Source organism: Corvus cornix, chromosome 4A, assembly GCF_000738735.6.
Source record: "Corvus cornix cornix isolate S_Up_H32 chromosome 4A, ASM73873v5, whole genome shotgun sequence".
Classification (NCBI taxonomy): Eukaryota; Metazoa; Chordata; class Aves; order Passeriformes; family Corvidae; genus Corvus; species Corvus cornix.
Window position 1 is genome coordinate 3152983 of NC_047058.1, and position 25626 is coordinate 3178608.

Here is a 25626-nt window from a genome sequence, read left to right on the forward strand (position 1 = left end):
GGTCTGTGGCTCCCAAATGCCTTCCCTGACTCATGTCCAGCCCTTGGCCCACCTTGGGAGTCTCTGGAGTTGGAGCTCCTCCCTGCCCTGGGTTCCATGGGCACGGAGAGTCCCAGAGGTGCTTCCCATCTTCAAACACTTCCCCTTGGAGCACTCCAGCCACCTGTTCAGCACAGTAAAATATCCAACCCATTTAATGAGGCTTCTGGTAAAATCATCCCTTTGAAGTCCCTCAGACCACGACAGCAATTAACTCCAGACCCATCCTCACTTCTGTTGTTTTACCTCAGATCATTCAAGATCAACAACATCACCGAGAGTGCAAATTATTTCCCTGCAGAAGCAGTGAGGGAATGTCTCATATCCAGTGGTTCCAGCCAGCTGGCAAAGTGACCTGACTGCAATCACAGGCACAACCTGGGGGTCCTCCAGCGTCCCTGGGCTCATCCAGGAATTTTAATAATGTCCCTTTTGCAGACTGAAGCCTGCAAGGAAATTCATTGCGTTTAAGACTGGCAGCGTTTAGGGATGAATCTACTGTAGGTATAGAGAGGGCAGGTAATGATGGCATCACAGGACAACAAAATACACAAATGGGATCATGAACTGTGGCACCTCTCATTGACACTGTCCCCAAGCACATCCTGCTGCAGCATCACGTGTACATGTGGATATTCAAAAGCTTTTCCCCAAATGTGCACAATGTGGATTATTTCCATTGTAATTGTTTATAACAATGCACATTAAAAGCAAGCATGACATCAAGTGGACTATAAATAATAGAATTTTGAAAAGGCAAAAGGATCTCACTGAATATGAGTTTCTCCACATTAGAAAGGGGAGAAATAATAAATGAAGAAGATCATGAGCAATAGATACACAGCCAGAGGTTGTTAGTCTAAAACTGCCCTTGGAAAAAACTTCTTCAAGGTTTTCTGTTTGCTTTATTTCTGTTTCTGGTTTTTTATTTGCTTTGGGTTTTGTTTTTAAAGAGAGCAAGAATAAGGATAAAAGGAAACTAATTCCCCACTAAAGGGCCTCCTACAGCCAGAGCAGGAAGACCTGCTGGCTCCAGGAACCCCTGCCAGGGGAGGGGACACACAGCCCCCCAAATGGGGCTCCAGACAATGATCCTCACTGGTGGCAACACGGATATCACAGGGAAAACAGCAGAGGATCCGATTCCTTCTCCTGCTCTGTGTCTGAGGACACCCCCCACACATTGATCCATTGGCCAAGACGGCATTTCCCAAACCCTGAGGGCAGAACAAGCCACTCCCCAGCTAAAAAAGCAGGAGAAATGGTCACAGTCTGGAATTCTGTGAGAAATCCCAGTATTTTCCCAAGTGCAGAACATAAAAGTTTCTTAAAAGACCTCTGAAAAGTTCCTAAAAAGATTCCGGCAAAGTTGAGTTTGAGAAAGCATTTTATGGAAATGTTCCATTTTAATGAGGTGCAGTGGGAGGCTGAAGATGTTCCAGTTGCCCAATTGGAACAAAATATAAGGCAAAGAACTGGGAAACAGGAAAGTACAGTATAAATAAATAAATTAATAAACAAACCAAAATTAAAGAAGCCTAAACAAACTAAAATATTTCAGCACTATCAAAATGAAACACCTCAACATTATACTGACAGAGATGAGAGTCAAATGGTGCATTGGAACATGTTTCCTCTCAAAAGTCATTATAATCAATAAAATTCCAATAGAAAATTTCATTTTTGTTCAGACTGGGGTTTGGATTCTGAGCTGTTGGAACAGGCTGTGACTCTCTTTCCCCCCAAGAAAATTGCTGCTGTCCCAACATCCTCTGCAAAGCTGATGCAGGAGAATGGAATTGTTACTCATTCTTACTGAAGAAAACCTATGTTTCCTATCAAATTGGTGCTCTTGGCTGATTTCTCAGCAAAAATGCTTTAAGGAGAGGCAAAGCAAAGCTATTGTTCCCCAGACTTTCTTCCTGTAAGGACCCATCCTACAGTGCATTTACTGGTATGCTCTGAAAAACCATAAATCATTTTGACAACGTGATACTTGTCAAAATAAAGGCATAAAATACATCTTGGAATAAAATCTCCTCAATCATATTTATTTGTTTGCTCGCTGGTGCCATTTGGCTTTTCTCAGTGGGTTTCCCAGTCGTTAGGGGGAATTAGTGAGATTCTGCTGGAAAAACAGCCCCATGTGCATATTCACACACTGAATTTCTGCATCCAGCACTGTGCACTCATTCAAGAGAACTAAAAATAAAGCTTTCAAAGGACACTTCAGCTTTCCTGCTGTATTTTTTTTCCCTTTTCCAGCTTTTTCCCCCATCCCCCTCACCAAATATTCCACTAATGCTCAACGGTGGCGTGGTTTAAGGGAGTCCTGCATGGAAAGCTCCTTCAGCTGCTTAGCCCAACAGCATAAATTTGATCTCGTAATTAGTATTCAGCTCAGCATCTTGGATAGAAACCAATGTTACAGCCAAGAGGTGGTTTAAATCACATAAATCATAGATCAATGACAGAACTCTAAGCACTGGATAGATTACAAAAGTAAGCTTTAGTTAAAAATAGATTAACCATTTCCCTGCAGGAATTCCTTCAAAAAAGCCCTGAATATAAAACAAATAAAATTAAATCTGATAATTTTTTTTCCTAATGTATGCATATACTAGATGAATTGTTCTTTCCCTTGACAGTTACACACTGATTAAAGAAATGTGTTAACATGCTATTTCAATGGAAAATATTGTAAATTGTGGGGACTTTAATTTTTTTAATGAGCCTTTAATAGTCAAAAAGTACATCCCAGCAATATTGTGTACAGCCAGGCTTATAACACAAACCTAGCAGCTAACAGATACCTCTTCAGCTGCTGGTTTTATAAAAAGCGTAAAAATCATTCCAAAACCAAGAAAAATGTTTTTAAGGAGCATTTTAAAGTGTTTTGTGTTTTAAATTTAACTAAGGAAGCACCCAGTCGTAGGAAGCATCACAAGCCATCAGCTGTCCTGATTAAGTGCCCACAGGGATACTCAGCGTCTTGAAGGATTGTGCCCAAGATCACCAAATTGTTACAAGTTCAAGGGACAAGGAAATATGAGGCTGAATCTCTTCTCCTTGACTAAGAAATGTAGGAGGGTTTGGCTCCTGCAAGGTAATTCTCTCTCAGTGTAAACTCCAGGACAGAGAGTGTCACCCAGGAATCTTCCCTGCAGCCTGGAAACTGCAGATGTAAATTTGAAGTGTGTTCCTGCTCCTGCACATTGCACTGTGTTTGCCTCCCATTGGGTCACAAATTATTCAAAAGAAATAAAAAATAAAGAAAGAAAAAAATTAAAACAAAAAAAGACTTGCCAGCGTCTGAAGGACAATTTGAATGTCCGTTTTCTCAGTTGCAGATTTGAAAGCCAGGAATGCCTCAGCAGCACCTCAGCCATTCCTCAGGCCAGGGAATTGCAGAATTCCAGCCATCAGGTCTGGAATAACACCCTCAGGTTCCTCCTGGTGACCAGCACAGTGAAAAAGCCTGGAAAACACACATGGTCCAAAGCACTCCGGCCATATCAGAGAGGAAAAGCAGCCTGAGCATCCTCACCAGTCCTGTGCCCTTGTCCAGACTGGAAATGCAGCTTCAAATTAGTAAACAAACAAAGGGAGGGAAACCCAACCTTTCCTACCCCTAGACTAACAAATTATGATCAAACAGAGAACTGAAAATGCAGAAATTCACCCCAATAAAAAGTTGCACAATTCTTCAACCAGTAAATAACTTTTATAGCCATGATATAGTGAAGCCAAACTTCCCAATCACCGATACCTGGCTGTATATTTAACTTTCTGCAGATGACAAAAGCGTGAACGTAATTGGTGTTGCCGCAGCTTGAATTAAAAAAAAAAAAATGTAATACTGCATTTACAGACATTAACATTTGTTTTCAAATATTCCAGCACCTTCAAAAAGAACATTTTTAAACTTTGAGTGCTTTATGGAAATGACTACTTTCAATTTCCAAGGATTTTTTTTCAGCGTAAGAAGAAATAATAAAGCAAGCTGCTCGATGGTTATACAAGGAACAACATTCAGATTTCAAAACTAGCTCTCTGTGTGATAGAAGACTGCAATATATGCAATCAAGACAGAGATTCAAACAATAATAACTAGCAGAGACTCCGGGGCATTGCAGAACATGTCATTTACTTCAGCCCCGTTCCTTTAAACATCAGTCCTACGAGTAGTTCAGTGGAAAATAGATGGGGCTGCTCATGTAAGTAGAGACTATTCGTACAGGGAAGTTTTCAAAGGCTCTGCATTTTCCAAAGTGCTGAAAAATGCATATCAAGTTTAGTAAAACTAAAGAAGGAAAAAAAAAAAAGAAAGGAAAAAAGGATCTCTTGTAACACGCCAAATTGTCGGAGAGATGTCAGGGTTAATTTTTAAAGGCACATTTCCCTCCAGCAACAATTCTCTTTAATTATTTCAATGTGAAACACATTATCAGACATGTTCCTTGCCTGTTCTCAGCTCGCTGACACAAGATAGGTACAAGATGTTCCCTCTCCTCCGCCGATGCTCACACATGGTGCTGGGCACTCCAGGGAGCGTGGGCAGCTCCTGCTGCACCTCCAGCCTCCTGCTCCTTCTACCAAACCCCTGGGACCACCTCCCCACAGCCACAGCACCAAAACAGGGAAGGAGAAGGTTGAGGAGAAACCACAGGATTTCAGAGTGTGGCCTTGGACACGTGCACTGGCACCAACAGCAGCACGGAGCTGCAGCCACAGCAGTTTAAGGGTTATCAGGTAACTGTAACACACAGGCCAGCCTTCCAGCAGGTTTGCATGGGAATTTAGACAGATTTGGGTTTTTTTTTCCTTTACTTTGGTGTTTAATAGTCACGTGGAATAGACAGCAGATCAGGCAAATCCCAGTGAGGGAGTTACAGGCCCACTGCAGCACAACAAGCTGCTGCAGGACACGGTCCTGTTGGATTCTTCTCCAGGAATTTATGAGAAACACTTTATGTTCCTCCCAAGTGGGAAAGGACACTGCTCAGAGCCCCAGAATAAAATATCAGCTCAAAATCACGAGGGACAGTGGTTTCAAATTTAGACACGCAGAAGGAACCTTGATCTAACACATCGGCTCCGTGTTGCACAGCAGCATGGTTGGTCAAGTATTCCAGCTGGGAAAGGGGATTTCTGTTTTCCCACATAATTTCAGACTTGAGAGATATGTATTTAAAGTTCTTAAATATGCTAGAATCACATCAATCTATTTAACCCTTGTTCTGGTGCAAGAAAAGTCTAATCCTTTTCTTGGGAGGGAAGAGGCTTCAGACCAACCCTACCAGATCGGCTGCAATCTAACGGCCTTTTTTATCTCAGCTCCAGTAAAACTCACTATAGAGCCAGTTGTGAGATTAAAAGCTTTTTTAAGTTGCTATCTTGGGAAATTTCTTTCAAGGAAATTACTACAAAGCCTTGTTTTAGTGTGTTCCCCTACTGTGAGTCCTACTGTGTTTTTTTAATAAGGAAAGCCATCCATCCATAGAGGTGTATCCTGTTCTCCATGCTTGAGTGTCTAACAGCAGGCACATACAGTAGACACTCTGATGTTTTGCCTCTTTAATTTTCACTCCATAATGTTGGTGCCTGGTTCTCCTGACTGCACCTTTCAGAGCAGTTTAATTATGGGCGTGCACAGAATTTTGACAGGGGATTTTCAGTGATAATATTCAGATGTTAGGGGCAAGTTTAATACATTAAGATATCCAGAGTTTGTGGGTTTTTTAACTACAAAATAAAGTCCTTCTATGCAGTCATCAGAGGATGGAAAGTGAGATAATATTACCAAGGGGAAAAAATAAAAATACTTCAAGGCTAAACCAGAAAAGACTATAGAGATGCTTCATTTAGTCTTTAAAAGATGCTTCATATAGAGATGCTTCATACAGATATAGAGATGCTTCATATAGATATAGAGGTGCTTCATTTTAGCCTTTAAGAAGACAACCTTATGCTAAATATGAAAGTATGGCAGATCCATCACCGAGCTTTCAAGCAAATAGGACACAGCCATAGGTTTCCACACTTAAATTCCCAACCAAATGAAAATAGCTCATGCCACTGAATTTATTAGCCCAAGGATTTTACCCCTGATTTTGATGAATTTTTTTAAATTGAGCCAAGCAGCTCCCTGATAAAAGGTTACTGTACCACTCAGATATCAGGCCTGGAATGTTTTTTTTATAATAACAGGCCAGGTACAGTGTTATAAATGAGCCCTGCTCCATTGACTCCAGACAGGGTATGAAAATTGATTCAATGGAGCACCATCAGTCCTCACCAGCTGAGTATCTGTCCCTCTAATCACAACTAAAAAGATTTTCCGAGTCAATTAAATGCTTGAAGCCTTTACTCACTCACACAAAATCCCTGCTAACAATGCCTTCATTTAAATCCTAACAAACAGAGCACACGCTCTGCCTGGTGCCACGGGTGCTGCTGCAGATTGAAATCCCCGCTCATCCCAAGGCTTCGGACTCTTCCCTCCTGGCTCACGTGGCCCAGGATCACACCTGGCTGTCCCCCAGTTCTTACACTTTCCTTCGGTGTCTGACACAAAAATTAGCACATTCATTATTTTTGCCAAGGGGAGGGAGCACGAGCCACACGGAGCAAACATGTACCTTTGCTGCCAGAGTGGGAGTACTTTAATTTCCAAATTACACCCATAAATAAATCAAGCCGCAGAAGCTGATAAATGAAAGATTATGAAAATAGTAATATCCCGCAAAATCTTGAAAGGCATCATAATTCCTCAAACAATTATCTTCTGTCATATTTGCGAGTAGCCCATGTAGTTCAAGAACAGAAAATACAAATGTGCTCCTTTAAAATTCATGAAACCACTCATTCTGTCATAAAAGCAGGCATCTTTCATGGCTACTTATTTCACACAGTCTCATAACTAATACTGACAGATACTTGGAATGCAAAAAAAAAAAAGAAAAGCGCCGGACAAAGAACTAGAGCTGCCCAATTCTTACATTTTAATGCTCAAAATGGAAAATAAAATCATATATTATAGACGGCTGCAGAATTTCTGGTATAATTAAATCAAAATTTGTAGATAAAAATGAGATTGTACAAAGACTGGTGGTGTACTGCTCCCAGGATTGGGCTGTGCTGCATCCATGACAACAGGATGGAAGGTTGCTTTTAATACTATTATCTTACATACCCACAGCTGAATGCTAATGCAGCTATACTGAGGAAATCAAGTTTCAGATCTGTATCCACTGAACTTACATCCACCAGGCAGGGACTTTAAAAGCCAGGCGAGCACACAAAGACCAATATTATAGCTCTGTCAACTCCCCAAAGGTCACAGATTTCAAAAGGTATACACAAATATTAATTGTCAGGTAGTTCTGTGCCGAGGAGCAGAACTGAGGCAGAAATCAGGTTTTGTGGCCATAATTCCCTGCCAATTCCAGTTTATAAAATGGAGGTGCAGAAGGAAGCAGGGAAGATTAACTGGGATCAGTTCATGTTCCCTGCGCTGACACACGGTGACGTGTCCCTTGTGAACATTATGTCAGGAAGGCTTTTCCCTCTTTTCCTCAGTGAAGGAGATAAAAAAATGCAAGAAAGCAGCTGGGCAGCCTTGTTTTCCAAAACTTCTATTGACCCAGCCTACGGGCTGTGGACTCCACATCCCTGCAAGTGTCCAAGGCCAGGCTGGACAGGGATTGGAGCAACGTGGGATAGTGGAAGGTGTCCCTGCCCATGGCAGGGGGTGGCACTGGGTGAACTTTAAGGTCCTTCAAACCCAAACCATTCCATGATTCCATCCTGGCTGGGGGACAGACAGAGCTCCTGGTCCCTGCTTGCCCTGTGCCTGCACAAGGAGCCTCTGCTGTCCCATGGGAATCTCCATATCTGCCCAAGCTCCTTCTACAGATATCACCTCCAACTTCTCAATTCATCTTGCCCTAATTTAATAATATTTTGCCATAAAATCACATGTCTATATTATGGATATCTAATTTTGGTTATAAAATCATAAAAACATAAAAAATACTGATCTACTTGGGGGCAACTGGATTAGTATTTCCAAAATTACGGAGTTCTCAGCTGTCCTGTGAAATCAGGGCGTCCTTCCTCCTCAGTGCCAACCAAAGCAGAAGGGTTCTGTGAGTTCCCAGGTGAAGACATCCTCTCAAGCCTTGTTCTACCAGAAGTGACCCCATGTGACTGACAACACTGACCCATCAGTGTTCCAAAGGGGAGCACAGCCTCTCCTTAGCATTCAGGTCACTCACACTATCTATTTTTCCTTCTCCAACTCCCCACACTTCCAGGTGGAGAACTCCAAACTATCTGAGCTACTGACCTCTCTCCTAAAATAGTTTGTAACCTGTAGTTATCCAAATCCTCCATCTTCATAAACCATTGGCTCATACCCCGAGCAATTCATTTTTAGATGCACTATGAGGTTGCTGCAGGGAATTCTGGATCTCTGGTGCTCTGGCTCTATTTCACACAGCCAAGCATGTGGACAGATTAAAATGCCCTTTTTTTTTTCTTTTTTTCTGAAAGCATTCTTAGAGTTACCTTACATGAAATAGAGATGGTAAAATAAATAATATATAAATAAATCTAAAAAAAAATGAAGATAACAAAGTAAACTGAGCCAACTGAGCTAAAATATGGAGAAGAGATGCTTGTGGTGAGGCTTTGCAAGTCCATCAGGACCTGCAGATGAAGCTCATGGTGTGCAAACCACTGCAGAAGTTCAGTTCCCAAGTGGTTTTTTCCCCTGTGCAAAGAACGCTTTCTCCACAAAACCATGGCTTCAGGGGGGCAGCAAAAAGATGCTTCATTTAAGAAAAGGGGGCAACAACAGCCACAGTGATGAAAGCCTTGGCCTCTAAGTAGCAGAATGTCAAAAAAAAGTTGTAGCATTTTATGAGACTGTAATTGAAAAAAGTACTAAGTTGTTAGTGGAAGTGTATTTAAGGGAAGCCCCACACGTGGATATAATAGAAAATTAATCCTCAGAGCTCAGAAAGTCCCTGAGGATGTAGAATCCATCATGAAGTTACCTCCTGTCCCAGATTTTCTTGTTGCTTGCCTCTGCTGACAACAGTTGTCTTTTCAATAGAGAATTTGATATCAATTTACTCAGACACCAGGGGCAAGAAAGGATTTCACTTTCTTCATCTGAAAGACACTGATCCACAGAATTAGGACTTTGAACTGACACCAGAGTAAAGTGGTGACACGTTCTCTAAACCAGTAACTACAGGTGGCCTCAGAAAATGGTCCAAAGCCTCTCAGGGCTGCCCAGGCAGCCACAACCCTCCCAGATTTCTGATGATTTCAGTAGGGACAACCCCCCTGATTGCAAAAGTCTCCTTCCAGGCAGCTCATGTTTCCAAACCAACCCCATAAATAAGTGTCCTGGTTGTTAATGCCCTCCTGCAGACAATCACAGAACAATGGATAAGGTTGGAAGCACCACTGGTGGGATCATCTGGTCCAATCTCCCTGCTGAAGCAAGGTCTTCCTGGAGCTCATGGCGCAGGGTTGTGTGCAGATGGCTCTGGAATCCCGTACTCCTGCAGCAGAGAGTGCAGGGAGTGACTGCTCCCAGTGCATGTTCAGGTTAAATTCCCTCAGAACGGGTCTGTCTCTATTTTAAGCATTAAATTAGCTTCAGGTGATACAACAAATAACCCCAGGAATGGGGTCTACCTCCCCTAATTTGAAAACAGATCTGGCTGCCTTCTGCTTCTCACCGATTCCAGAGCTGCAAAACCAACGGGACAAAGCACCAGGAGAAGTGATGACCCAGCACGTTATCATGGAGATTATTCCCACCTGACTGGGCATCTGGTGAAACTTGGGCTGCACCCCAAGCTTGGAGTGAAACTTTCCCACTTAGAAGCGTTTTCAAAGGCTTTGGCTCCTTTCTTTTTCAAACCTTGCTTATACCGAGGATTTATCACAGAAACCTTCACAGAAAAACGAGCTGCCATGCAACAATTGGTTCTGCCCCCGCAAGGGACCTGATTTGGGTGCTCAGTGAGACCCCAGTGACTTGGTGGCAGCTCTGGCAGGGGAACAGCCCTGTCTGAGATGTGGAGCTGCTCCCACTGTACTTTCTGCTCACCCAGAGCTGGGCTTAAATGAGAATCTGACTCTGCAACTGAAGAGACCTGCAGCAAGCAGAGCTTGTGCTTTGTTACAGCCAGGAGCAAGCTAAATTGGACATCTAAAATTAGACAGCTTGAATTTTCTCCTGAGCATCCCTGCATCTTGATGGTGGAAGGGTGGAAAATGAAGGTGGAAAGCTGAGAGCACCAGAGACAGACCTTCTGCTTGCCAGCAGGCACCAGAGCCTCTGTACTCAGCACAACCCTGACCTTCCCTAATCCCTCACACCCAGCAAAGCCCTGGCAGGGTTTGGACTCAACCCTGCTTCTAATAAGGTACAAAACCACAGTATTTTTATCAGAAGGCTCAAGGATCAAACTGAGACAAGCAATTTATTCCAAGAGAAACCAAGACATCACCTGAGAATACTCGCATGGAAGATTTCTCTCCAAAAACAGGGAGTGAAAGGAAATGTAAAGCCATCAGTTACTGCTGTTCCTCCATCATATTTTATCCTATTCCTTTGATGCTCCAGTGAGGTTCCCCACCCTGAGCCCCCCTCTCACACTGGTAATTTGGTACAAGATGTTAAAACCAGCCTGAAAAACTGCGAGACACCGAGCAGAGCTTCCCCTCAGCTCGGCTGCTTCACTGCCCTCATCTCAGCTGCAGCAGAGACCAAACACAAGACCTCCCTTTCTGCCCACAAACCCCATTTTCCGCCCATGGGGAAACCCTAAGTGCTCCTATTTTATCCCACCGTCACTTTGCAACACGGAAAACACCCAAACCCATTAATCCAGCTACATTCAGATCACAGCTTCTGGTCCTAACAAGCAGCCCTGATGCAGGATGGGCTCTATGGGAAGGGGAGGGAGTGATGATCCCAGTCGGTGGAACAAAAATACTCAAACCACCTTGATCTTTGCCATAGTTGAATAATTTGGGCATGCAGGGGTACAACAGACTGAATATTTTTATTGGATGTTTTAAAAATAGAGAAATGATCTGGCTATGATTCTTTAGCATGTATTTCAGCAAAATTCTGAGGTCATGCTGTTTGTTAAAAAGGAAGCACAGAACAGTTTGGTTTGGAAGGGACATTAAAGCTCATCCAGTTTCAACTCCCCTGCCATGGACAGGGACATCTTCCATTAGACCAGGTGGAAAAATCACATTCCCTCAGTCCAAGAGTTTTCCAGCTGTCAGTGGTAAACACTGCCTTCAACTCAGGTACTCAGTTTTCATTTTAAATGATTTCTCTCGCATTTTGTTCTTTTTCTTACACAGATATTCCTGTTTTGCCAAAGACACACCAAAAATCATTTGGATTTGTGTTAGTAGGACAGAGGTTTTACCAGACAGGGGAGTTACGGGGGCAGAACTGGCTGCTCGAGCTGATGCTGAGTTGAAAAATGCCCTCCATAAACCCGACACTGGCATTGTTACAGCGCTGTAAAATCCCAGTCAGACCCTGCCAACATGGAAATCCCCGAGTTCCTCATCTCCCTGTGCCTGCAAAGCCAGGCTCTTGTTGCTGGGAGCTTCTGCACTCCCAGCCCCAGGGCCCAGCCTTCCCCACCGTGTTCCTCTCCCCTTCCCTGGAAGAGAGCTCAGCTCAACTCAACCTTTGCCCAACGACTTCGGATACAGGTCTCCCATTTTTCCCAGTTTTTACACTAATTCCCTGACAGCATTTTCTCGGCAGTGTTTGCAGGGTGGGCAGGGCTTTCCCTCCTCCTCCTCCTCCCTGGCAAAGAGCCCATCTGGCATCCATGTGGCAGCTCTTGCTAAGTGGGATCTGGCGGAAAAGTGCCACATTCCCAGTGGCAATTCCCGGCCACACCAGCACAAGGACACACAGAGAAATCACTTCCAGACTGTTTTATTTTTTTTCCCCAAAGTGTGGAGCATCTCATATGCATAAAATTCCATTTTCCTGCAACTCACAGTGGGGTTACTCTTTGCATGGGGCTGCAGGGATGTGTTTTTAAGCCACAGGTTCCTCTCCAAAGGCTTTAGGTCTTGCCTAATCTCGGCTCAAGGTTCCACCTAAGCTCAGCTCCAGCTGCATCACTCAAGGGGCTGAGTGCACAATGCTGATGAAAAGAGCAGGGAGAACACAGTTGCTACACCAGGTTACCTCAGTTAAAAGCTGTTTGGGTTTAATCCATCCCCTTTAGGACCTTTTGTGTTACAGGGGGAAGGGAGTCTATACAAACAGACTTGGAAAAAAAAACGCATTGCTCACATTTTTTAAAAGTTGCCTTGGGCAGTTATAAGTTACATAAAGTTGCTCCTGTTCCTGTTGTAGTTCTGCCAAAGTTATCTGAGGTGACGGACACAAAGTGAAAACTCCAAACTTGGAAAATAAAAGTTCCCAAACAGGGCCTTTTCACATACACAAAATCAGAATATAACCAATAGCCTGCAAATTCAGACGTGACTTCACAATTTCATTGCGATCATGAGATTATTCTAATACTTTTTACAAAAAATATACAAAGTACCAAGACTTAAAACCAGAACAATAACTTGTAGATTAGCAGGGTGTGAAAGAAACTATTCTTGTTTCCAGTAGTTGCAATCATGAACTTCATTTAGCCTGACACTTGTGTAATAACGTGAATATTTAGCTTTTCTGAGTATTTATTCCCTAAACTCATGACTTCTAGAAATCCTTCAAAATCTATCACTTGAGAAAGAGAAGTTAAAATGAGAGATATTCTGGGGAAAATTACTCCCTTTTCTTAACATTCTTCTTCCCCCCACACACACATTCCCAATTTCCCACACACATCTTTAAGGCACTGCAATACAAGTTTTCAGGAGCTAAATCTACGAGAGAAATCAAAAAGAAAGGCTATTTTAAAACAATCAAGACAAAAATAAAAGTCATCCTTAACTAAACACAATGGCAAAAAGTTGGACATCTTTTGTGTCTTTTATGAGTGAGAGAGAGAGGAATGATTAAAAATGTACCAAGAGCCCTGAATGCCATTTTACTGTCATTTCCTTTGATTAACCTTCACCTGACCTCAATCCCTAAGGCAATTTCAGTTTCTTTTTGTTCTTCCATTTAAATTCTCCACTCCACCAGGTGAGTACAGCCCCGTCACTGCAGATCGGTTTGGGGGAGGATTGCACAGAAAATATTGGGTTTTTTTTTCTGGAGAATCACTTGCAAAAACCTTAACAGGGACAGTAACGGGTCTCATGTGCTCCAAAAGTGGGATTTTTACAATCCCTGTGGAATTATAGAATGATTTTTTTAGGTATTGATTGAAACAGAGTAGAACCAGTCACACCAGTTCCCACCAGTGCAGGAACTCGGTGCTACTGGCCAGTACAGACTGAGCAACTACATCACCCTCACCACCACCCCCACTGCACATCAGCAATATCTGCTTCCACCTGATTTACAGATGTAGCATTCCCACCGGAATGGGGGAAAAAAAAAAGGCCAGCATGAATAAAAGCTTAAAAAATAGATTATAAACTCTTGGCACAAGGAATGGATCCAGAGTTTGCACAGGAATCTTACACTGCAATTCTTTCTTGTTTTAAAGCTATTTTCCAACAGGTCTCATGATCTCAGGGGTTGAGCAGAAATTATGGAATGCTGCACACTTAGACTCTGTTTTTTAAGTGTTAATGGGATAATAAAAAAAAGGGACAAACTTGGATTCAGCAAAAAAAGGACTTGATGGTCTTAAAGGTCTTTTCCAACTAAACATTTCTAGGACTCTATATCTACAAAAATCCTGTAAGATCTATAAATTATGCCTGGTGATGAAATGCTGAGGAATTTTCTGACCTACTTACTACATCACAGACTGGTTTAAGGGATAAACCATCCTCATCCACGAGAACTGATGTGATGCTGAGGCTTCTGATGGCACATTTTTAATCTCTCAGCAAAAAGTATGAGATTTACCAGTCAAATTAAGCCTAGAACCAAAGTGCTTAGTTTCAGCTTGTGACACTGTTCCAGCTTACCTTGGGATGAGGAGATACTTCACCACACATGGCCTTTGTTATCATCCCAAAATATATATTATTCCATAAGCAGAAGTTATGGATTCAACGTAGGCTTTGCTTTTCTCTGCTGTCAACCCTATGTGGGATCTGACTGGATTCATAATATCTCAGTTCCATGTTGTTCTCTCTAGAGGAATTTCAGGAGAAAAAAAGATGAAATAAAATTGTCCCAAGCTGATGCAAACATCAGCATTTCTCGTAAACCAGCAGGCAAAAAAAGCTCAGTTTGGCGTAACTGAAATTTTTGTAGGCATGCATCATTTTGAAATATTTTATTTCTTCTGGCCTTCCTAACTTTCATTTTCTTGCTACCTGTAGATAAAAATTGAGATGAACGCAGATCTGTGGGGTTTCAAAATGATAGAATAGACGGCCCTGGAAATTTCCAAACTCTGTTGTTGTAAGGAGGAGACTCATTAACTCTGATCCCCTCCTGGTAGTGATTTTATTCTCCACAAACTGGCCCTTCCTGAGAACATGAAGGAGTTACAACAGAAAAGTCCTGTAGATCTCAGTCATGAACCCTTTATGATCTTAAATATTTCACAATATTCATAAAACACTTCATAGACACTCTGAAAATTCGGGTTTCTTCAACTGCTCTTATCCGAGCTCTGTTTCCTTTGCACTTCCAGCACATCCAGCTCTGGGTTGTGCAGTCCAGGGCAAATTCTGCCCAGTTTTCTGTCACAACATCTCCACTGGGTTCTCCAGGAACGTGTCCAGCTCCTGAGTGACAGAGGCACTCACCTGAGAGAGCACCAGGCTTAAGTGGAGGAACAACGGGATTGGAAAGTGCCTGGGGGAAGGAGGTCAGGTGAAGGTTAATCGAAGGAAATGACAGTTTGATGGTATGCACGGCCCTGGAGATCACATGTGTGGATTTTGTTGGGAAATATTTAACTGTTTTATCTCTATTTAGGAAGAAAGCAAAATAATGTGCATGAAAACGCAGGAGAAGACGTGGATGCCTCTTAGCCTGGCAGAGCTGGCACAGGTGGGATGCAAAAATTCCAGCTGGGAGGCAAAGGGAGCCAAAAGATGCCAATTTTTTCTTTGGTTTCACTTATATCAAACATTTCACTCCCATAAAATGCAGCACAGTAGCTGGGGAGGCAGGGAATTCAATAAACCTCTCATTTACCTTGCTCCCATATTTAGCTCAGTATTTATTATTCTTCTCCCAAAACAGGTGCTGGAGCTAAGAAGGGAAATTTGTGGAAGCCTCAAACTTATTTGTGTCCTGTAATGAACTTGGCTTGGCCACATTCCTGCTTTATTTATGTTTCCTTTCCAACAATTTTCATGCATTCGGATTTTTACTTTCAAGAGTTCTTTCAAAACCTGATTTTAAGCTTGTGCAGGTGGAAAGGGATTTTTAAATACTCTCTCCTCAAATATTTAGTCATGAAATTTATTCTAGTATTTGTCCTCAATTAATTGGGGAATTAAACCAATACCACCTGACTGATCAATCACAAATACATAACACACCCCGAATTCTGATTTCTGCTTTGGATTAATAAAAAAACCCAACGAGTCAATAGAAAAAATTTGACAACTATTTTTTCTTCATTCTTCCTACAGAATAAGAGGCAAAATTCACTGAGTGAATTATTAATTCTGAGTTATTCATCCAGCCCTACTAAAAACTAATCTGTTTCTTTTTTTTAAGCATCAAAAAGGTCTTTCAAACGGGGGTTGCAATAATGAAATATGGCAGCAGATCTTGAAACGTGCCCTTAGCCAGGCTGCAGATATGGAAAAGGTTACAGAACCAGAGTTATTAATCCCCATCACTCTGACAATTGATTTTGAACACAGTCTGTTGGAGTCTTTATAATGCAAGATCATAAATGTTCAGAACTAATTTATTGCTCTTTGTTCCACCTGGCAAAAACACACTGTCAGATTGAGTTGTGTTGACACAACGATGCAGGTGAGGATTTAAGTTGTATTTTTATCCACATTTGTAAATTTGTTTGCCATACCTGTGTGTGGTTACAAGAAAAGAATTTAGAAACGTCCATGAAGGAGTTAAAAATGTCCACAGAAGAGCAAAAACAGAGGATGAGGTTATGCTGTCCTTCAAAAATCGGAAATGTTTGCACACATAGCCACATATGTGAAATTTAATGGGGAAAAGTCCTTATTTGAATTTGTCAGTATTGATATTTTTGGTTTGCACCCTGGTCCCTGGTATCTCTCAGATTTCCATAAGTAAACATGTAAAAACATTTGCTTTATTCACCTATTGACTTCCACCCTGGGCAAGGGTTCCCCACACACCAACGAGGGAGATGCAAAACCTTTCATCCTGACTGGCTTTTTCCTTTCTTTAATCAGTAATTTCGAAGCTTGAATCAATTCCATTCGTCCTGAAAATTCCTCAACTTGTCTTTTCTGCTTGCAGCAGTTGCCTCTACTCCTGCCCACGCCAGGGAGTGCCAGTCCCAAAGAGGGACAAACCAGGAAAGGAGGGGAGAAGGATCCCCTTTGCACTGACATGAAACACTCATTTGTAAAGATTAAGGGTTTTTCAAGGATCAAAAAGAATGTATTACAAAAAAGCTTATTTTAATCATAAAATCCTGTCCCACAGACCAAGAATACCATAAAGGATGAATTACAAGTTTTCCAAAGCCCTGTGGAAGCAGGGAAGTAAAACACGAAAAAATAGAGATGGGGAAGGAAAAGAGGAGAGCGTTTCCACATCAAAAATCCCAACATCTCCAAAGTATTTTTCCTCAGTACAAACTGGTAAAATTATCATTCTTTTCAAAATATCCACACAATACTTCTTAAATAACACCTCTCCCTCTTTCAGATTTTACAGTCCAAGAATACAAACTTCGTCCTTCCATTATCTGGAGGCAGAGTCATTTAATTGTCCTGGCAAGTTTATTCCTTTTGAATTCTTATTTTTACCACAATTAGGAACTAGGAGAGCTGTGGCTGCATGCTAAAACTGCTGCTTTCAGGACTTGTAGGCATCTGTATGATATTGAAATTAATTTCCAGTATAAAACAGTTAACAGAATAACCCTAGATAAAGGCAAATATAATATTAATTCCATTCTTTTTGTTGGCAATGTTGTAAAGTCCATTGCTCAAGTAAAGAGCACTTTGCTGAGCCAGATACAAATTAATTTTAACATTCTTCTTCAAATAGGAATTTTAAAAGTCAAGTAAAGGCTGCAATAGCTTTGAAACATTTCAGTGATTGTTTTAATTACCTATCATAGAGCTGTGAGCCACTGCAGAGGGACGAGTACGAGGGGAAGGGAGAACAACACCTGGTGCATTAACAGTCATTTTTTTGTCATAAAGAAGAAAAAATACTTTCCAAGCCCTCAGACCAACAAAAAGCTCAACAAAGTCAACACAGATTGGGGGTTTGTCAGTGTATAAATGCTGTGATTTTATCCTGGACTACATGCTCTTATTCTGTCAATAACAACTTTCACTGTTAAATAAACCCACCGAATCTCCAAACATTAAATATATGAATTCTGACAGCTTTAAAGCTTGTTTTTCCACCCAGAGCTGATGCATACGTGGGGCTTCTTTCCAGGGTCTGGCTGTGCAGCAAATAAAAGGTCGCTTCACTTTTACCACAACTACACCAAAAAAAAGTATATTTTTTGTCATTCCGACCCTAAATAGAATTGGAAACTGGAGGTTATTGGGACTCCCGCTGGCCTTTGACATCCAGCACCTCGGGAATCAGCAGTGCTGGGGGAAAGAAAGCCCCCTCAGATGCAGAGTTGTCATCCCCACCCTCCATCTGCGGCTGTGCTGGGAGGAAGTGCTGACCCCATCATTCCACCGTAAACACTGCCGGAATCAACAACAACAAATCCAGAAATGAAAAAGGAAACGGGGTGTCAGGAGTCAGGTCAGCCCATTTTATTTGCACATGTGTCAGTAAAGATAGAAGGAATCACTGAATTAAATTAAATCAAAGCAAACCTGCTAATTAAAACAGCTAAAATTATGTTTGTGAAGATGTGTGACTGGTTTCCTGCTTATCTGCAAATAAGCCTCCCCATAATATAAACATGTTTCTATCTCCACTTCATTTATAATAAGTCTTTAGGCAGATTGTAATTAGTATTTTGAGTTTCTAATAGAAGATCTATTGTGCTGCTGGAGCAATATTTTCCCTGACCATCAAAACACTGATTATTTCTGCATCAGTCTCAAGGGTTCTCACCTGTTCTTCTCATGCTGGTCAAAGTCTTGCATCCAATTTATCAGAATCAAATTGGGTATTTGTCTGAACACCATCATCTTCAGAACATATTGCTTGTAGTTAACCACTGTATTCAGCTCCACCTACAAGTCAAACCAGAAATTATTACCAGTTCTGCTTGAATTTATCCTGTAGCTGGATTTTCATCCAACACTTAAAGAACGATCACGATAGGGAATAGCAAAATGGAATCAAACAGAAATTTTGCTCGGAAAAAAAATGGTACTATTTACAAAAATCAACTTTTTGTGTCTGTTTTACTTATTCCCAAGTTTGCAGTGCATAATTTTATACAAACCCAATTACATAGCTCAGTGATTTACTGGCAAAGCTGGCCAGGAGAAAATTATCTGGCTTTAGCTAATGTGTGTGCCTATTTACAATCAAAACAAACCCAGAGAAAATTGCAAAATGGCCACAAAGAAAAAAAAATAGTCACGTCAGAAATGCACCGGAGGTGACACAGTTTCCAGGCTGAAAAAAGTTCACCTTGTGTTATTATTTCACTGGATGAGCAACAAACTGTGGTTATGGGTATGGATTCAGCCTCTCAGATCATCTATTGACTTATTCCAGTATTTACCTTGAAGCCCATCTGGGGTCTCACTGGTTTGGAAAGCGTGGTGCTTTCCTTTCGCCCTTTCCATCATTCCTGTAGGGATTTCTTTGCACAGTTAACGGGTGTGTGGGCTCTGCTCACCAGGATCACTCAGCTGTTTACAGCTCCCCTGGCTCTGGGCAGGTTTGGGATGCGGGTTTGGGATGCAGGGCTTAGGATGCAGGGGTTGGGATGCAGGTTCTGGGATGCAGGTTTGGGATGCAGGTTTGGGATGCAGGTTCTGGGACGCAGGTTTGGGATTCAGGGTTTGGGATGCAGGGTTTGGGATGCAGGGTTTGGGATGCAGGGTTTGGGATACAGGTTTGGGATGCAGGGTTTGGGATGCAGGGTTGGGATGCAGGGTTGGGGATACAGGTTTGGGATGCAGGGTTTGGGATGCAGGGTTTGGGATGCAGGTTCTGGGATACAGGTTTGGGATGCAGGGGTTGGGATGCAGGGATTGGATGCAGGGTTTGGGATGCAGGTTCTGGGATGCAGGTTCTGGGATGCAGGGTTTGGGATGCAGGTTTTGGGATGCAGGTTTGGGATGCAGGGTTGGGATGCGGGTTTGGGATGCAGGTTTGGGATGCAGGATTTGGGATGCAGGGCTTAGGATGCAGGGGTTGGATGCAAGGGTTGGATGCAGTTTTGGGATGCAGGGTTTGGGATACAGGTTTGGGATGCAGGGTTTGGGATGCAGGGTTTGGGATGCAGGGTTGGGATGCAGGGTTGGGATGCAGGGTTGGGATGCAGGGTTTAGGATGCAGGGGTTTGGGATGCAGGTTCTGGGATGCAGGGTTTGGGATGCAGGTTTAGGATATGTGTTTGGGATGCAGGGTTGGGACACAGGTTCTGGGATGCAGGGTTGGGATGCAGGGGTTGGATGCAGGTTCTGGGATGCAGGGGTTGGGATGCAGGGGTTGGATGCAGGTTCTGGGATGCAGGGTTGGGATGCAGGGGTTGGATGCAGGTTCTGGGATGCAGGGGTTGGGATGCAGGGGTTGGATGCAGGGGTTGGATGCAGTTTTGGGAAACAGGTTTGGGATGCAGGGTCTGGGATGCGGGTTTGGGATGCAGGGTTTGGGATGCAGGGTCTGGGATGCAGGTTTGGGATGCGGGTTTGGGATGCAGGGTTTAGGGTGCAGGGTTTGGGATGCAGGGTTGGGATACAGGTTTGGGATGCAGGGTTTGGGAAGCAGGGTTTAGGATGCAGGTTTGGGATGCGGGTTTGGGATGCGGGTTTGGGATGCGGGGTCTGGGATGTGGGTTTGGGATGCAGGGTTTAGGGTGCAGGGTTTGGGATGCAGGTTTGGGATGAAGGTTTGGGATGCAGGTTCTGGGATGCAGGTTTTGGGATTCAGAGCTCCAAGGCCACAGAACTGTGTGCACATCCCAGTAACAGAGGCTGAGCAGATTTTGGGATCTTGGAGATGAAAATCATAACCATCAGCACTGCACTAACATATGTGTGTTATTTATGCTGACAAATCCTATGGTTTTTGCTGTTGAAACATTTCTGACCCAACACAGAATGCCTTGAGGGAAGTGCAGGATCCTTTTTTATTTGTAGCAAGTGAAACTTCTAAGATAAAAATATGAACCAAACCTTTACAACTTTTTTTAATCACACCCCAAATTATTTCAGATCATTATATAATTTTCCCTGGCCCTTGGCACAACTGTTCAGTCAGAGATTTTGCTGGATGTGGCCCAGAGTTCATTTACTCACTCACCTCCAAGCAACAGCTTCCTAAAAATACAGTAAATTGCAAATATGCTAAACCCCAAATTTTGCTGTAATTGCATGTGCCAGCACTAAGTCCTGCATCAATAAGAAACCCCACTGATGTCAGCAGGACTTTTGACAACACAAGATTTCCCTCCCTTCAGTACGGCTCTGAAACTGGATCCTGGGCCAGCATGTTGGAATTATGTGGATTATATGTGATTAAACACATTTGGATTAAATCACAGCAATGGTTGTCTCCCCGAGAACACCCTGTCAGGACCACACTGATGTGCAGCAATCAAGGTGACCTTACAGACTTTTACAACCCAGAGCAAACTCTGAACAACTTCAGTGAACGGGAATTTTTTTTTTTAGCTCTGCAAAGATCAGGTTGCAAAATGTAAGGAGTTAAAATGCTGCTGTCCTGAGGAAGAGCTTTCATGCCTTAAAATTATGATTCAGGCAAAGAGAAATTTTTCTTGCAGGGGAAGCCAATCTCAGCTCAACTCCTTGAGCTCTGTTTCATTTGTCAGGACGGAGAACACAGCTGCCTGTGCCTTATCCTAACACGCAGGAAATTTCAAATAAAGGAGAACAATGTCTGAATACAGAAATCCACCAAAATGCCACCAAATCCCAGCTCACCCTCCACTGCATCACTGCACTATCTCACTTAATTTTTTAAAAAAAACTTTGTGAAACCTTACCTTTTATTGCTATGGTTATTCTTCATTTAACCCAAAAATACAATCTATAATTTCTTATATAAGTGCAATAGGATTAACCATAAACAATAGAAACTGATTTCTTCCCCTCTAGAGGACACAGCTGAGAACAGAACTTTGTGAAACAAATCTCTACAGTAACTTTCCAGTTTTACTCCAAATGCTTCACACAATTCCAATATTCCGGAATTCTTCAATTCTTCAGCAGCCTGGGAGCATCTGCCCTGTGGATGCTGACACACAGCCTCATATCTAATACGGGTAACTTTTGGCAAATGCAGCCACAGAGGTCATGAGGGAGGGAGGAAAAAAGGCCTAACGGATATAAAAAGGCCCAGGTTGCCAAATACTGAGGGTTTGGCAGAGTAACAGAGATAAACTAATCAGCAGCACAGCCTTCCTGCACCGAGGCTTTCCGAGCTCCATGCAGAACTCCGTGTCTGCCTCCTTTGGATTAAGCAGCCAGGGTGTTCCTGGATCCATAGATAACATTGAAGAGAAAAAAGGAGAACAAGGGAAAGTAATGGGAATACTTCTCTGAAGTTTACTTCAAGTCATCCAGCAGCTCAAAAAGGTTTTCAGCCTAAGATACTTTATAAAATTTTCCAAAGGCTTGGAAAGGCTTGGGGGTGGGAAGCTGTTATATAATCCCTTAACACCTCCAAGAGTTTGTGCTGCTTTCTCTCCCACATGGACCCTGTAGTAAACATTGTGCTCTGAACCTCTGGATTCACATTTGAGCTGAAGGACTTGGCTTAAGCAACCAAGCTGTGGTGAAGCCACAGGTCTGGAAACTTCCTCCCCTTTAACATCCATCCTCTCCCACCCTGTCCTCTCCTCCACCAAGGACATTTTTAGCAAGATTGCTGTGCAGCTAATTACATTGCCATGGCATCCAAGTACCACACAGTCACGAGACCTTCTTTTAACAGCCCTTGGGTTTGCAGAGAGGAGTTCATGGGGAAACATCCCTATATTTGGAGAGCTGAGGCACCGGGTCAGGGCCTTTGCCCAACACCTCTGCAGGGGAGGCACCAGGCAAGGACCTGCCCAGTGCCAGAGTGGCCAGAATGTCACAGCAGCTGCATGGCCACCAACTTACCCAGCCCTGTGCCCTCAGAGCTGCTCCAGGAGGCAGCACTGGGATTCCAGGGGGAAACCTTGAGTAAATAGAGCCAAATACCTGCTCACCACGAGCACTCTGCAGCCTCCAGCAGCCCTAGAGCGGTGCCAGGCTCAGCTGGTGGCCCCAGAGTCCTTCTGGAGGAGCCCAGATGCTCTATTCTGCACAGGCAGGGAGGTGTTGGGGCAGCCAGGCCCCAGGCAGAGCTCACCCTGCACATGGAGAGGGGGAGATGCCCATGCTGACCATCACAGTCCGTGGCTCTGTTTTTTCTGCACCAAACACATTTCTGTGGCAAACCTCAGGGAACATGGACTTTAACAGGGCCGCCCTCACCAGGCCTCTTGTCCAGTCTGGGGCTGGGGTTGTGCCGTGTGTTATCCACATGGTGTTCCCTGACTGAGTCTCCTACAGTCTGAGACAACTTCCAGGATTTCCCACATGTCCTCACTCCTGTGACCTTGCCTGGAACTTGACTTGCCTGAGACAGCTCCTCTGATCCCTTTCAGCTCTTGAAGAGCAGAGCACTGACTTGAAGATCTATTTTCCCTGTGCTATTCCTCTACACGGAACCAGATTACTCTTTATTTCTCATTTCTCTCACCAGTTTCTCTCATCTGTTTCCATTTGCTTCCTCTAACAGATTCTTTAGTCACATCTGTGCTACTGAAACAGTTTGGTCATGACTTACTGCAGCCTGGTGTTTATTTGCCTGTTTCTGCTGTTAGATCAGATGAAACCTGTGTGTTATCTTTGGTGTCACCACCTCTCACTGCTCTGATGTTCAAATATTTCTTGCACAGCATTTTCACCAGATAATTATTTCAAAAATATATATATCAATATATAAAATAATATATAAAAAGCAACCACAACAAAACCTGGAGTGAGGGGATTAAGCCCCACTCATGGACAGCACAGTCCCACCTCCAGCCACTCCACCAGCACAAGCTCTATGAGGGAAACAGGCTCAACCACAGCAGTTTGACAGGCTCCTAATTTATTCAATTAACAATAAACTCACAGTACTGCGTCCTGAACCTGTCAGCCAGCTGAACTGAGACAACCAGCTGAATACTAAAATCTGTTCTGCCACTGAACTACCTTGGAGCTGAGGGCTGCTAAAATGGAGAGTGGACCCAAAATAGCCATGAGAGAAGGACTTTAGCCAAAGGTTTAACTCGCTAGAGAGCTCACAGAGGTGACAGAACTTGTTCCAACTGTGCCAAAAAACCATAGACGTCACGTTGTCAGTCTGCTCTACATCACTCAACATGCAATACTTGCTGTGGCAGACAGATTAATTAATAGAGATAACAGAAACAGTAGTATATAATCATAAAAGAGAGAGCTGAAACCACAAAGGACTACAGCTTCCCTATGGCACAGCAGTGATTTTTTTTTTAAGCGTCCAGTCCCTTTTCAACAGCATTTTTAGAGGAATTGCAGTCAGCCAGATACAGCCACGGATAATCAGTGGTGGATAAAGAAAACCCTTCTCCTGACAATCAGCATCTACACTTTAAGCTGCAGAAGAAACAGCTGCCTCACTGTTCATTAGAGAAGGGATTTGCCAAACACCCTCCCTGGTGCTCTGTTATGCAAGGTAGTACGATGTGTGTTCTCCCCTTCCTCAGAGATGGAGCCTAAAATCATCCGTATTTAGTCCTCCCATCCCCCTAAATCTTCTCCACAAAGGACACTGTCACCACCAAAGCTCTGCAACAAGGATCGTTTATATATCTGACAACCTTTAAACCCCCGAAGAAAGGGAGAGGGAAGCGGTAAAGCTCTCTGAAGAGCTCTTTGGTGGAACAAGCAGAATTATGAGCAGCAGGAGAAATATGAGTAATTAAGACAACAGTATATCTATATCTTACAGCTGACAGAGTGAAGCTGCAAGTTAGCTCTGGGCAAGATGTTAGCAGAGGAAAGAACTGAGCAGACTGTTTCTAATGTTCATGTTGAAAAGCCAGCCCAGGAAAAAGGCTAAAGGGACAATTTCATTAAAAAGAAGGAAGTAGGTTGGATTAAGAGAGCAGTTAGATGCAGACTTGTAACATTAAAGGAGCAGGTCAACAGCTCTCTGTCACAAGACAAGCAATCATTTGGGGAATCAGCCGATGTGCCACTCTTGCTGTTCTTAAAAGAAAACGCTCTTAAATTATCTATGGGTGGCTTATAGAGAAAATGAATGCTGGGGAATGGCACCATGGCACAAAACAAAGCCCTGGGGTGGACAGAGGCTGCAGGAGAGCAAAGCACAGCAAGCCAGCATGTTTACACCAAACAGCCCAAACCAGGGATGGTTTTAGGCAGTGGGCACTGACCCAGAGCTGGCCAGGACACAGCTCTGGCTCCTGCCTGTCCCTGCACTGACCGGGCTGAGCTGGGACTGGAACCACCCCAGGGAAGGGCTGGACCTGCTCCCACACCACAGCCCCTCTGACAAGTGCATCCCCTGGATTTGAGTCCTTCCCCGGCCCCTGACGCTCCACATGCTCCAGCGATTCCCAGCTGGCAGGACGGCCCTTTGTGGCTCCAGCAGCATGGTTTATAGCAGCCCCGGGGCTGTGTTTTCCATCTAGGATATATAAGTGAATTAGTGGAAAATTTGAGCTTACACAAATCACGGAGCCAATGCACAGTTTGTCATGGCCAGGCAGCCTTTTCTCTGGGCTGAATCCGCAGCCACGAGGTGCAGGGAAGAAACTGGGGGTGCATCCTTGGGTCCTGAGCCATGGCTGGGTTTGGAGCTGGGAAGGAAGTGCTGTTAAATGAGAGGGGGGAAAAAAGACCAAGGGCAGCTCCCCCATCCTCACAGATTAATTGTGTGGCTGGTGCAGTCACCTGAGGCTCACAGCCGAGGAGGTGGATGTGGGGATGTTGGGAAGGAGCTTCCCTCGCCTCCCAGGCTCCATCTGCACGAAGCAGGAGATGGGAATTACCCCAGTGTAATATTTGTGCTGGAGAAATGGCAGAGGGGCTGCTCCAAATTCC

General features: G+C 43.4%; 1 long non-coding RNA gene across 8 annotated transcripts in view; it reads right to left on the reverse strand.

Annotated features, from left to right (window-relative positions):
* LOC104691301 overlaps window positions 1-25626 on the reverse strand; it is an 86702-nt gene that overhangs the window by 42172 nt on the left and 18904 nt on the right. For 7 of the 8 annotated variants that reach the window (XR_005604714.1, XR_005604715.1, XR_005604710.1 and 4 more), the window contains exons 2-3: window positions 18413-18534; window positions 14155-14323 (exon numbers count right to left, since the gene is read on the reverse strand). This is a non-coding gene — a long non-coding RNA (uncharacterized LOC104691301). The remainder of the gene's footprint in view (window positions 1-14154; window positions 14324-18412; window positions 18535-25626) is intronic. The other variant, XR_005604713.1, reaches the window with a different exon arrangement.